Below are 13,107 nucleotides of genomic sequence, written 5' to 3' on the forward strand. Positions count from 1 at the left end.
GCGGCAGCGGCAGCGGTGACAGCTTCTCCGGGCCCCGATCGACCGTTTTCCCAGGGGCCTTTGACAGCGGCGGTAGCGGCGGCGGCGTAGCGTCTCTGGCTCGCCCCCTGAGCTGCTGCAGCCGTTTTGAGTGGGACTGGCATCTCCGCTCTGCCTCGGCCACCTTGGTCTGCTCCTGGGCGGCGGCGGCATCTCCGAGGGATCTACATCAAAGGAGACGCCGCGGATCCGCTGAACAGCTGTGCAACGGAGGCGGCGGCGGCAAAAACGGCGGCGACGGCGACAGCTTCTCCAGCCCCCAGTTGACCATTTTTCCAGGGGCCTTCGGGGCATCTCCGGCCCGCCCCCTGGGCCGTTTGCAGCCGTTTCGAGTGGGTGCTGACGTCTCCTCTATGCCTCGGCCATCTCAACCTTTTCCTGGGCAGTGGCGGCGTCTCCGTGCAGATCTTCATCAAAGGAGATGCCGCGGACCAGCTGACCAGGGGAGACAGCAGCGACAATGGCGACGACGGCGGCAACAGCATCTCCGAGCCTCCCACCGACCATCTCTTTCCGGGAGCCTCGACGGCGGCAGTATCAGCATCGGCATGACATCTCCAACCAGCGCCCGGGCCGTACGCGGCCGTTTAAAACCCATTCCGGCCTCTCGCTGCTCTAATCCTCCCAGGTCCACCCCAGGCGGCAGCAGCCCCTCCGAGCCAGAGGAGGAGGAGGAAACACCCGCGGACCAGCTGGGCAAAGAAGACGGCGGCGGCGACCGCGGCGATGTAACCGGTCCGCTCCTGGGCCGCGGCACGGACCGCTTTCTTCGAGGCACTTTGAACGGAGGCGGCGACGGCGGCGACATGGCATCTGGGACTCCCGTACCTCTAGGAGGCCGCGCTCTGGACGGTCCCCAACCAGTAAGGGCCTATGGAGCTGCGGCCAGGAACAACGCCCAGAATATCAGCACGGTGATGGAACTGTAGGGGCGACTGAACCACCGAAGCCGACGCCAGTTGAAGAACCTCACCACCTTGCCTTCTGCCCACTCTCAACCTCCCTTGCCCACCCTCTCCCCACAGGACATGATGGGCCTGGGTGCAAGCCACGGTGGCAGAGTGGCTTGGCCTTACACCTGCAGCCCCATAGAGGTGGGAGCTCTATGGGGTATGCTTCACCCAGAGTGCGTTCTGGACCTCCCCCGGAAGCAGCATCACAACCCATCGTGAGAGGATGAGGAGTGACCTGCTTCTGGGGGTTCACCCGGCCAAGTGGCAGTGGCTGGGCGATGGTCCAGATACACACCTACCCGAATCGACCCTCCTAATCACCATCTAGGGGACTGCCTTCCCGGAATCCTTGTGACTCTATGCTCCTTTACTACTCCAGCACAGAACTACACACCCTCAGAGGTTCCCCCCTCTCCTGGGTGCGACCCGCCTTCGCTACCACCTCCAATCTCGATGAAGGGCCCGACCATTGGGCCTCTGAGAGATGGCCGGGCAGGGTCAGGGGCCTCCAGCATAAATCCAACAAGAGGCCCCTGATTAAGTTCTTAGTTAAATTTTTGTGGGGTTAGGGAGGGGGTGGGAGTGGACTATGGTTGTTCGACGAAGGGGGGCCATCCAACAACCATAGCGCAGGCCAGGCCTACGATCGTACGCGAAGGGGAGAAGCGGGGTTCGGTCGCCGACGAAGCCCAGTGGCGAACCGACGAACTACCAATTCCCAGGACGGTGGGGAACGGCAGAAGGTGCACAAGCAGAGGGCCGTATCGACATCGGGAGGGTCATCTCCACTTTCTACAAGCAGTGAGACGCTCCAACCCTATGTCTCTTCCCCGAGGACCCGGGAGCGAAGATGTACAGCCTCCTGAGCTCAGGCTGGTCTACCTAAATGCCAGGTCCGTTGCTAATAAGGCTCCCCACGCGGACCTGGCTTGCATCACGGAGACCTGGCTGGGCCCAGAGGGCGGTGTCCCTCTGGTTGACCTTTGCCCGCCTGGTTTCCGGGTGCTGCACCAGCCTCGGCCTCATGATAGGGGTGGAGGAGTGGCAGTAATTATCAGGGAGACCCTTAGCCCGCGGGAGACCACCGTTCCTCAGATAGTCGGATGTGAGTCTCTCTTTCTGAGATACGGTCCTAGGGTGCAGTTGGGCCTGCTGCTGGCGTACCTTCCACCTAATCGCGCAGCGGCAGCCCTGCCTAAGCTACTCGATGTCCTCTCGGGGTTGGTGGTTGAATTCCCCAAACTCATAGTTTTGGGCGACTTCAACCTACCGTCCCTAGGAGGATCGTCCGTGCAAATAATTTCAGGACCGACTCATGAGGGAGGCCACACCCCTGACTTAGTTTTCTTATCTGGACGGTGGCGTGATGATCTTGGTAGGGGCTCCCCAACCGTTATGCCCCTGTCATGGACCGATCATCACCTCCTACGGCTGGACTTCCGCTTTGCCACCCCCCGCCGTGGGTGTGCAGAGCCAACCAGATGGTACCGCCCCAGGTGCCTAATGGACCCTGATAGGTTCCAGGCAGCGCTTGGGAACCCACCTGCACTCCCTGCTCACAGCTCGGCAGATGCCTTAGTGGAAGCCTGGGAAAGGGCAGCCACGGAGGCACTTGACCGAGTTGTACCCTTGCGGCCCTTGACCCGGCGCAGATCCCAGCGAGCCCCATGGTTCACCGCGGAGCTCCAGGAGATGAAGAGTCAGAGACGGGGCCTAGAGAGCCGTTGGAGATCCAGTCGATCCGAATCCGACCGGTTGCGACTAAGAATCCACACCAGGTCTTATCTCGCAGCGATAAGGGCGGCGAGAACCAATTACTTTTCCGCCCTCATCGTGTCCGCAGATAATCGCCCGGCTGCCCTGTTTAGAGTGATCCGCTCCCTTCTGAACCAAGAGGTGAGGGAGGAGCCCTTACAGGGTCGAGCCGAGGAATTTCGTCAATATCTGCTGGATAAAATCGCTCAGATTCGAACCGGCCTGGACTCCAACTGGGCAGAGTCTGAGGAACAGGACATGGGCAGTCTTGTCGACGTCATCTGGGAGGAGTTTGATCCTGTGACTCCAAAGGAAGTGGACAGGATTATGAGGAGGTTGAGTTCCTCCACATGCTTATTGGACCCGTGCCCTTCCTGGCTGACTTATGCAGCTCGGGAGGGGACACGAGGCTGGTTTCAGGCGGTCATCTCTGCTTCCCTGAGTGAGGGTCACTTCCCCGCCGCCTTGAAGGAGGCGGTGGTGAGACCTCTCCTCAAGAAGCCCACCTTGGACCCAGCTACATTGAATAACTTTCGTCCGGTCTCCAACCTTCGCTTCCTTGCGAAGGTTGTTGAGAGTGTGGTGGCGCATCAGCTTCCTCAAGTCCTGGATGAAGCGGATTATCTAGACCCATGCCAATCGGGCTTCAGGCCGGGCTACAGCATGGAGACGGCATTGGTCGCTCTGATGAATGATCTCTGGAGGGCCTGGGACAGGGGCCATTCCTCTGTCCTGGTCTTATTAGACCTTTCGGCAGCTTTCGATACCATCGACCATGGTATCTTGCTGCGGCGCCTCAGGGGATTGGGAGTGGGAGGCACGGTTCTGCGGTGGTTCTCCTCCTTTCTCCTGGGACGCTCGCAATTGGTGTTGGCAGGGGGACAGAGGTCGACTCCGAGGCCTCTCGTTTGTGGAGTTCCTCAGGGGTCAGTTCTCTCACCTCTCCTGTTCAACATCTACATGAAACCGCTAGGTGAGATCATTCGTGGTTTTGGAGTAGGGTACCATCAGTATGCTGATGACACCCAGCTTTTCATCTCGACTCCAAACTGCATCAGTGATGCCCTCGACGTGATGTCCCGTTGCCTGGAAGCGGTTTGGGAATGGATGGGGAGAAACAGGCTTCAACTCAACCCGGACAAGACTGAATGGCTGTACATACCGGCATGCCAGGATACTCAGAGCATTCCATCCCTTAACATCGGGGGTGAGTTATTACCCCCTGTTGATAGGGCCCGCAACCTGGGTGTCCTCCTAGATTCACAGCTATCCTTGGAAGATCACATAGGAGCTGTGACCAGGGGGGCCTTCACTCGGGTTCGACTGGTGCGCCAACTACGACCCTATCTGGACCTGGATGCCTTACGTACAGTCACCCATGCACTTGTGACCTCTCGCCTTGACTACTGCAACACTCTTTACATGGGGCTGCCCTTGAGAGCCACTCGGAAGCTTCAGCTGGTGCAGAGTGCAGCTGCACAAACACTTTTGGGGGCTTCCCGATACTCCCATATCACACCTCTTCTCCGTGAGCTGCACTGGCTTCCAGTTGCCTTCCGAGTGAAATTCAAGGTACTAGTGATGACATACAAAGCCCTACATGGCATGGGTCCGGATTACCTACGGGAGCACCTACTGCCAGCGTCAACACCCCTCCGTCCTGTGCGCTCCCACAGAGAAGGCCTCCTCAGGGTGCCACCGGTCAGAGAATGCCGGCTGATGGCCCCCAGGGGGAGAGCATTCTCAGTGGGTGCGCCAACCCTCTGGAACTGCTTGCCCACCGAAATCCGGATGGCCCCCGACCTTCGCACCTCCCGGCACGACTTAAAAACCTACCTGTTCCAGCAGTCCGGCCTGGCCTAATAGCACTTGGGGTCTCATTTGTTTTTACTATTGTTTAACTGTATACTTACCTTGCTCTGTACACTGCCCCGAGTCCCTCGGGAGAAGGGCGGTATATAAAAACAAACAAACAAACAAACAAACAAACAAACAAACAAACAAATAAATAAATAAATAAATAAATAAATAAATAAATAAACTCAGAACACCAGGAAAAGGAAACAGACTGCCTAGACAGTTAAAACAGTTCATTTAGTGAGTGTTCAAAATTACAACACTGAAAAAGTGACTTATTACCATTTTTCACATAACCATTGCAGCATCCCCATGGTCACATGATCAAAATTCAAATGCTTGACAACTGACTCATATTTATGACAGTTGCAGTGTCCTGGGATCATGTGATCATCTTTTGTGATCTTCTGACAAGCAAAGTCAATGGGTAAAGCAGACTCACCTAACAATCATGTTACTAACGTAACATTTGCAATGATTCACCTAACAACTGTGGCAAGAAAGGTCATAAAGTGGTGAAGAACTCACTTAACAAATGTCTCACTTAGCAGCATAAAGTCATCTGCAACATACAGTGTAAATATTGTAACAGCCACTATATAGGACAAACAGGACAAGACTAGCAGAGCCCATCCATGAAAACTAACCAGTAGTCAGAAGACACAATGAAAACTCCTTAATTTCACAACAGACTAACAGACTTAATCACAGTTTCAACTGGGAAAACTTGTGAGCATCCTAGACCAATAAAAATGTTAGGGAAAAATGTTAGGGAATTCCTGAAAACCTGGCATTCAGACAAATCAGTTATCAATAGATAGCTAAAGCACATTTAATTCCTATCCAAAAAGAGACAATGAAAAGCTAAATAAAAAATTATCTCACCCCATGGCTACAAATTACCTCACACAATGGCCTCATGAAGATGTTAAATAGGACAAAAGAGAGCACTGAACCCTGTGGCACTGTACATTGTAGGGGCAGAAGGTAAGGTCTCTTTTCCCGAACTACCACCAAATGGCCCTGAAAAAAAGGTGAATCAACACAGCACCATGATATTCACCTCCAATTGTCTGAACTGATGGTATCAAAAGCTGCTGAGAGGTCAAGAAGGGCAAGGATGGATGCACAACCCCAATCCTTGCCTTGAAACCACTACCAATGCTGTTTCCATCCCACAGTAGGATCTGAATTTTAAAGAAAGTTAGACAATGTGTTAAATTTAAATTTAAAGGTAAAGGTAAAGGCTCCCCCGCACATGCATGCTAGTCATTTCCGACTCTAGAGGCCGGTGCTCATCTCCGTTTCAAAGCCGAAGAGCCACCGCTTGTCCGAGGACATCTTCGTGGTCATGTGGCCAGCATGACTAGACGCCAAAGGCGCACAGAACGCTGTTACCTTCCCACCGCAGTGGTCCCTATTTTTCTACTTGCATTTTTACGTGCTTTCGAACTGCTAGGTTGGCAGAAGCTGGGACGAGTAACAGGCGCTCACTCTGCTACGCGGCACTCGGGATTCGACCCGCCAAACTGCCGACCTTCTTTTTTTTTTTTATTGAAAAGTTTTAAAATACAATTTTCCTTTAAGAATCCCCCCTTCCCCCTCCCTCCTCCCCCCCTACCTCCCCCCTCCCCCCCTCCCCCCCCCCGACTTCCCAGAGCTAAATACAAGGTATATATATAAAAAGCAATCATAAACAATCATATACTAACAACTATAAACTCTAAAATCCATCACTCTCTAGCTTATAGAGGATAAGACAAGCCTTAATAATATTGAATATGTATAAAAAGAAACTAAGATAAGAAAAGAAAAGAAAAACGAAAGAAGACTTATTCAAATGCTACATAAAACTTCTTAACCCTATACTTGTTCTGGATAAACTCAATCCATTTTGTCCATTCCATAATATAGCGTTCTTGCAAATGATCTTTCAAATAGGCCGAAATCTTCGCCATCTCTGCCAGGTCTGAAACCTTTAAAGTCCACTCTTCTATAGTCGGCAATTCCTCTTTCTTCCAATATTGGCCTATCAAAAGTCTTGCCGCCGTGATTAAGTTCAACATTAACTTGGTGTCCACAACTGTAGCGTCTGCAATTATTCCCAACAAAAAAAGTTGTGGACAAAACTTTATCCTCTGTTTAAAAATCTTCTGCATATTCCACCAGACTTTTATCCAAAAAGCCTTAACCTTCTTACATGTCCACCATATGTGAAAATATGTTGCATCTTCATCACCGCACCTCCAACATTTAGGCTGATAATTCGGATACATACTTGCAAGCTTTTTAGGATCTAAATGCCATCTATAAAACATTTTGTAAAAGTTCTCTCTTAGATTTTGAGCTTGAGTAAATTTCACGTTCCTCACCCAAATCTTTTCCCACGTGTCCATTGTAATAACTTCCTGGATGTTTTGGGCCCATTTTATCATACAGTCCTTAACAAGCTCTGTTTCTGAGTCAATCTATATCAATGCAAGATATATCCGTTTGATATGTGCTGGTCCCTGGTTTCTAATTTGCTTTATCAAATTTTCATCAGTCATTGTAAATCCATTTTTCTGGTCTTCTTTCCACCTGGCCCGTAACTGAGTATATTGAAACCAATTTTGAACAACCTTCTCTTCTCGCAAGAGGCTATATGATTTCAAACACCAAACATTTCTTTCCAAGCTGAGGATCTTCTTGTACGTAGTCACATCATGTTTAAAGCCAGCATGTATATTTTCTATTGCGTGTTTTGGAATTGCCCACAATGGTATCTTGCAACTTAACTTATGTCTATACTTCTTCCAAACTCTCAGCAATGCCTGCCTTAAAATATGCACCCTAAACACATTGTCTACCTTCTTATCATACAACAAATATGCATGCCAGCCAAACAACAAATCATGGCCCTCAAGATTTAATAACCTCCCTTGCGTCAAATTAATCCAGTCACTTATTCCTACTAATGCAGCAGCTTCATAATATAATTTAAAATTAGGCAATTTAAGGCCACCTCTCTCACGAGTATCCTGCATAATCTTAAGTTTAACTCGTGGTTTTTTCCCTGCCCACACAAATTTATTGATACCTCGCTGCCATTCCTCCAGATTAGAATCTTTCTTAAGAATCGGTATCATTTGAAACAAAAATAAAAATTTAGGCAGGACATTCATTTTTACTGCTGCAATCCGTCCCAACAAAGACAATTGCAATTTTTCCCAACTCTCCAATTCTTTTTGAATTTTCCCCCATAGCTTTTCATAATTATTTTTATATAGCTTTGTATTAGAGGGCGACAAAATCACCCCCAGATATTTAACCCTTTTAACAATCTCAAATCCAGTTAATCCTTCTAAGAGGGCCTTTTGCGGTGATGTCATATTTTTGGCCAAGATTTTTGTTTTTTGTACATTAACCTTAAATCCAGAAACCTTCCCATATTGTGTTATTATCTCCATCAGGTCCACAACAGAGTTCTCTGGCTGGGTCACTGTAACAACCAGATCGTCTGCGAATGCTCTCAATCTGTAGTCCTGATCTCCAATTTGAATCCCCTTAATTTTTTCCGAATTCCGAATTTTAACCAATAATATCTCTAATGTCAACACAAATAACAAGGGCGATAACGGACACCCTTGCCTTGTGCCCTTCTCAATATTACATGCTTCTGTCAAGCTATTATTAACTATAATTCGGGCAGTTTGTTTTTGATATAATGCCCTAATCGGTTGTAAAAAATTTTCCCCAAAATCCATTTTTTCTAAAACTTTCAACAAAAATTTCCAATTCAATTGATCAAAAGCTTTTTCAGCATCTAAAAAAATTAGCACCGCAGCAATCTGGTTGTTCCTTTCCAAAAACTCTAACACATCAACTATATGCCTCACATTATTTTTCATTTGCCTACCACTAATAAACCCCGTTTGATCCCCATGAATCACCTGTTGCAGAACCCTCATCAGTCTATTAGCCAAAACCTTAGCAAATATCTTGTAATCTGTGTTTAAAAGCGATATCGGTCTATAATTTTTAACTTGAGTAGCATCTTGGTCTTCCTTCGGAATCAAAGAAATAAAAGCAGTTCTCCAAGACGGTGGCACCTTTCCCCCCCCTCTGAATTGTCTGGAACAGTTCCTTTAACGGTTTTATCATTTCTAATTGTAAATTTTTGTAATAGGCCGCAGTCAAGCCATCCGTACCTGGTGCTTTATCCACCTTCAATTCCTTAATTGCTGTAAAAATTTCTTCTTCTGTGATCAGTTGGTTAATCCCTTCTTTTTGTACTTGCGTAAGAGCCGGGATGCTAGCATTTTCCAGATATATATCAATGTCTTTTTCATTAATTTTCTCCTTAGCATATAATTTAGAATAAAAATCCACAAAAGCGTCCTTGATAAGGTCCTGTTGAAACACAACCCTTCCTTTGTGCTCAATCTTATCTATATTAGAAGCCCTTTGTTTTTTCCTCAATCTGTAGGCTAACCATCTACCTGGTTTATTTGCGTTGCAAAAAGTATTATGCCTGGCAAACCGCATATTGGTTGCCACTTGGTCAGCCATTAATTTATCAAATTGTCCTCTTAACAATTTAATAGCCTCCTTAATCTTCACATCCTCTGAGTTCAAAGTCAAAGCCTTTTCTTTTTCCTTTATTTCGTTCTCCAGTTCTTTCCTCCTGGCTTCCACAACACGTCTATGTCTGTTATTCATATATATCAACACCCCTCTCATGTATGCCTTGCTAGCATCCCACACCATATCCATAGAGGTACCTTTGTTCATATTAGTTACAAAAAAATCCTTCATCCGCTGTTTGCATTCTTCCACATTTCTCTGATTTCTAAACAAATTCTCATTTACGCGCCACGAGCGCCTATCTCTTTTCTCCTTATCAATCTCTAACCAAACTGGACTATGATCAGAGATAGTTCTTGCACAAATCTTCACCTTTTTAGTCCTCAAAAAAAAGTCATTAGTCACCAAAATAAAATCAATCCTCGAAAAAGATTGATGTCTATCAGAATAAAAAGTATAATCCTTTTCCCGCAAGTGTCTCTCACGCCAAATATCTCGCAATTCCAAGTCATCCTTCATTTCAAAAAAAGATTTAGGCAGTCTAGCATGACTTGGAATGCGCTTAAAAGCTCCAGCCTTATCCATCTGTACATCCAAAACACCATTCCAGTCCCCCATAAAAATAAAAGATTTGTAATCCAACTGGGTAAGTTTTGTATGAAGTAAACTAAAAATGTCAGCCTGTTGTTGTTGTTGATTAGGAGCATACAGTCCAACTAAAAGCGTCTTTTTGCCTTCTAGCAACAAATCTATCAATACGTATCTTCCATGCTTGTCTGCTTCAATTAAGTCCGCTGTTATGGCACTTTTAACATAAACAACCACTCCATTTTTCTTATTCATTGCAGAGGCAACAAAGTGCGTGCCCAATCTTGAGTTCAATAAAAACTTTTGGTCCATAACCCTAATATGCGTTTCTTGCAAACATATAACATCTATCTTAAATTGTTTTAAATATTGAAAAACTTTCTTTCTCTTCTGTGGTGAATTTAGTCCATTAACATTCCAAGTCAAAAATTTAGTTGCCATGCATATCCTGCCAAAGCTCTTGAAGCACTGCTTTGATAGGACTATCTTCTTTAGGCCGTGCTCCTCCCACTGCTTGGCTATGAGTATGTTGTGAAGATTCTGAAGACTTTTGCTGGTCTTGTTCTTTTATTTTCTTTGCTCTTTTTAAAGCAGCACGCGTTACCCTTTGCTCTCTAGGATCATCCAAAGAAGTTATAGCTTGATCTCCTCCAGCACCATTTTCCTCTGTTTCCTCCTCTTGATGTTCTCCTTCACCTTCTCCAGATCCCTTTGCAGCTTCCAGAAGTGTTAATGGGGTTGCTTTTAAAACAGTATTGTAGAAATCACGCGCTTGCTTCACAGTAATCAACCGATACCTTTTGCCTTCATACATCACCATCAGCCCATCTGGAATCTCCCATCTGAACCTTATATCTCGTTGCTTGAGCTCTTGAACAAGAAATGTGAAGTCTTTCCTTCTCCTTAAAATCTTTGGAGGGATTTCTTTTAAAACCAAGACTTCTTGATCAGCAATCCCAACTTTAGCATCATAGGCAGCTTGTATAACTTCATCTCTAATTTCTCTTTTTGCTAAGTAAACCACCACATCTCTAGGCAACTTTCTCTGTCTGGAAATCCATGAGTTAACACGGAACACTTTATCCATAGCTGCTCTTATTTCAGATGCTGGCTGGTTCAACACCACTTCAAAAGCCTCAGAAACCAGCTGCTTTAAATCTTCCTTAATGTTCTCTTTTAAACCTCTGATTCTAACAGCAAACTGCATCTGGTAATATTGAGCAAGGCTTAACTCCCTTTCCATTTTGTCTCTTAAGTTTTCATTCTCCCGTACTTTAACTTCTAATATTGCATTCTTTTGAGTCAGATCATCCACTTTTTCATCTAAATCCTCCACGCATTCCGCCACTTTATGCACTGAGGACAAAATGTCTACCTTCATCACGCTGCACTTCTGTTCCATCCTCTCTTCTAATCTCTCCTCCAGTTTCTCCAATTTCTCCTCCATCTGTGCAAATTTATCAGCCATTGATTGGTTAATTGATTCCAGAATTACCTGGGCATGTTTATCCAGCGCATCTCGTAAATCCTTCGGTGTCAGTACATCAGGAGGATGCAGCGCCTGTAACGATGATTGTTGCACCGGAGAAGATCCACCACTCCGAAGAGTTTTAGGGGGAGGTTTAGCCGCCATCTTTTACTTTTCAATTGTGACGCACTTTCACTTAAAGTTTAAAAAGTCCATCAAGCTCGAGAGTATAATAAAATAATCCTCTTCACCTTTGCCTCTTGTACCGCTCTGCCTGCTCCTTTAATCCATAGTCCTTTCTTCAGGCAGGGGTGGTCGCAGACGGCTGGCTCTGCTCCAAGAAATCCGGAGCAGAGACGCTGGCCAGCTGGGAGCAACCCAGGCTTCGGGGGAGTTCAATCCTTCAGCCGCCCAAGCTCCAAGCTCAGGCGGCCCCGGAGAGCTCTACCCCTACCTGGGGCCTCACCCCCTCCTCTTCTCCCGAGGAGGGGGCTTCTAATTCGCCCGAACAGCTGATCGGCGCTGTTTCGGGCGAAAAAACAACAGCTGAGCCGCGGGCAGCCCGGGAAGGCTGTCTCCGTCGCCGCGGAGCCACCGGAAGTCCAAACTGCCGACCTTCTTATCGACAAGCTCAGCATCCTAACCCACTGAGCCACCGCGTCCCTTAAATTTAAATTTACTGACAAAGAATTAAAGGGAGATGTTCTGTACCAGCCTGCTACCGGCCTTGCAGAAAGGCAACCCCTGTACAAACGGCAGAGGCTGGAATACGTCTGCCAAATTTATTACACAAACAAACAAAACATGAAACAAGATACCGGAGCTTTGATCCTCTATCGGAGCGGTTGCTTTCAGCAAACCAGCCCTCCCCCAAACACTCCCTTTATAAGAGTTCAGGGCGTGGCCTCTCTTTGCCTCCTTCCGAGAAGTCCCACAGCCTTTCTCTGCTTGCTCCTACTTGACTGCCTCCTGCGTCGGGCGTCCTTGAACAGGGCCAGCTGTGGGTCATCTTCATCCACACTGTCGGGCTCACACAGCTGGGTCTCCACCAAGTAAGAGGGGCCTGGCTGGGGGCTCTGCGGAGCCTCCAAGCCATCATCAGCAAGTTCTTCTTCAACACCCCCCTCCTCCCCCTCGTCTGAGTCATCCGACCCAACTGCCAAACCCACAGGCTGACCCTGAATCACAACAGGAGACTAGTATAACTATGTCAAGCTATTTAGCTCTCATCAGGTAGCCATACCATTCTGAGATTTGAACCCATGCATGGCTAGCTGATGAAAGCTAAATAGCTCAAAATAGCTATACTAGTCTCCCTTTAATTCTTTGTCAGTAAATTTAAATCTAACACACAAATAGTCTGTTGCAGAAGTGACTGCCTGTGAAGGCTCCTAGATTGGGGCTGATAGGCGAAAGCAGCACCAGTATGCTCCAACCCATATTTGTGGTAGACCAGGTTGCCCTGATAGACTGGTCTCACCTGAAAATACTTAAAGGTAGACAATATACGATTTTTGTATTTTTAGTCCTACAGAAACCCAGATCTCTTGTGATTAGGTTTTATTATTTACACCGTGGCTTCATATCCCACATTTATCTTGGCAGGAAGTACTTTGCAATGGAAAGTAAAGAACATACTGATTTTTTTAGATGTGACTCCATAACAATTCAGTAGTGCAATCTAAAAAAACAACAACAAATCCCCTAATTTGGCAGTCAAATACTTTCCCTAGTGATTTTATTCTTTATTCCTTAATCATGGGGTGAAGGATTTTTTTTAATGTTTGCTATAGAATGGTTGATTGGCCTCAGATTAATTGATTACATTTTTAGAAGGAAATAAATCACTTTAGTTTAGAGGAAAAGGAGCTCCTATTTCAT

This window comes from Vipera berus (genome assembly GCF_964194415.1).
Source record: "Vipera berus genome assembly, chromosome: 1".
Lineage (NCBI taxonomy): Eukaryota > Metazoa > Chordata > Lepidosauria > Squamata > Viperidae > Vipera > Vipera berus.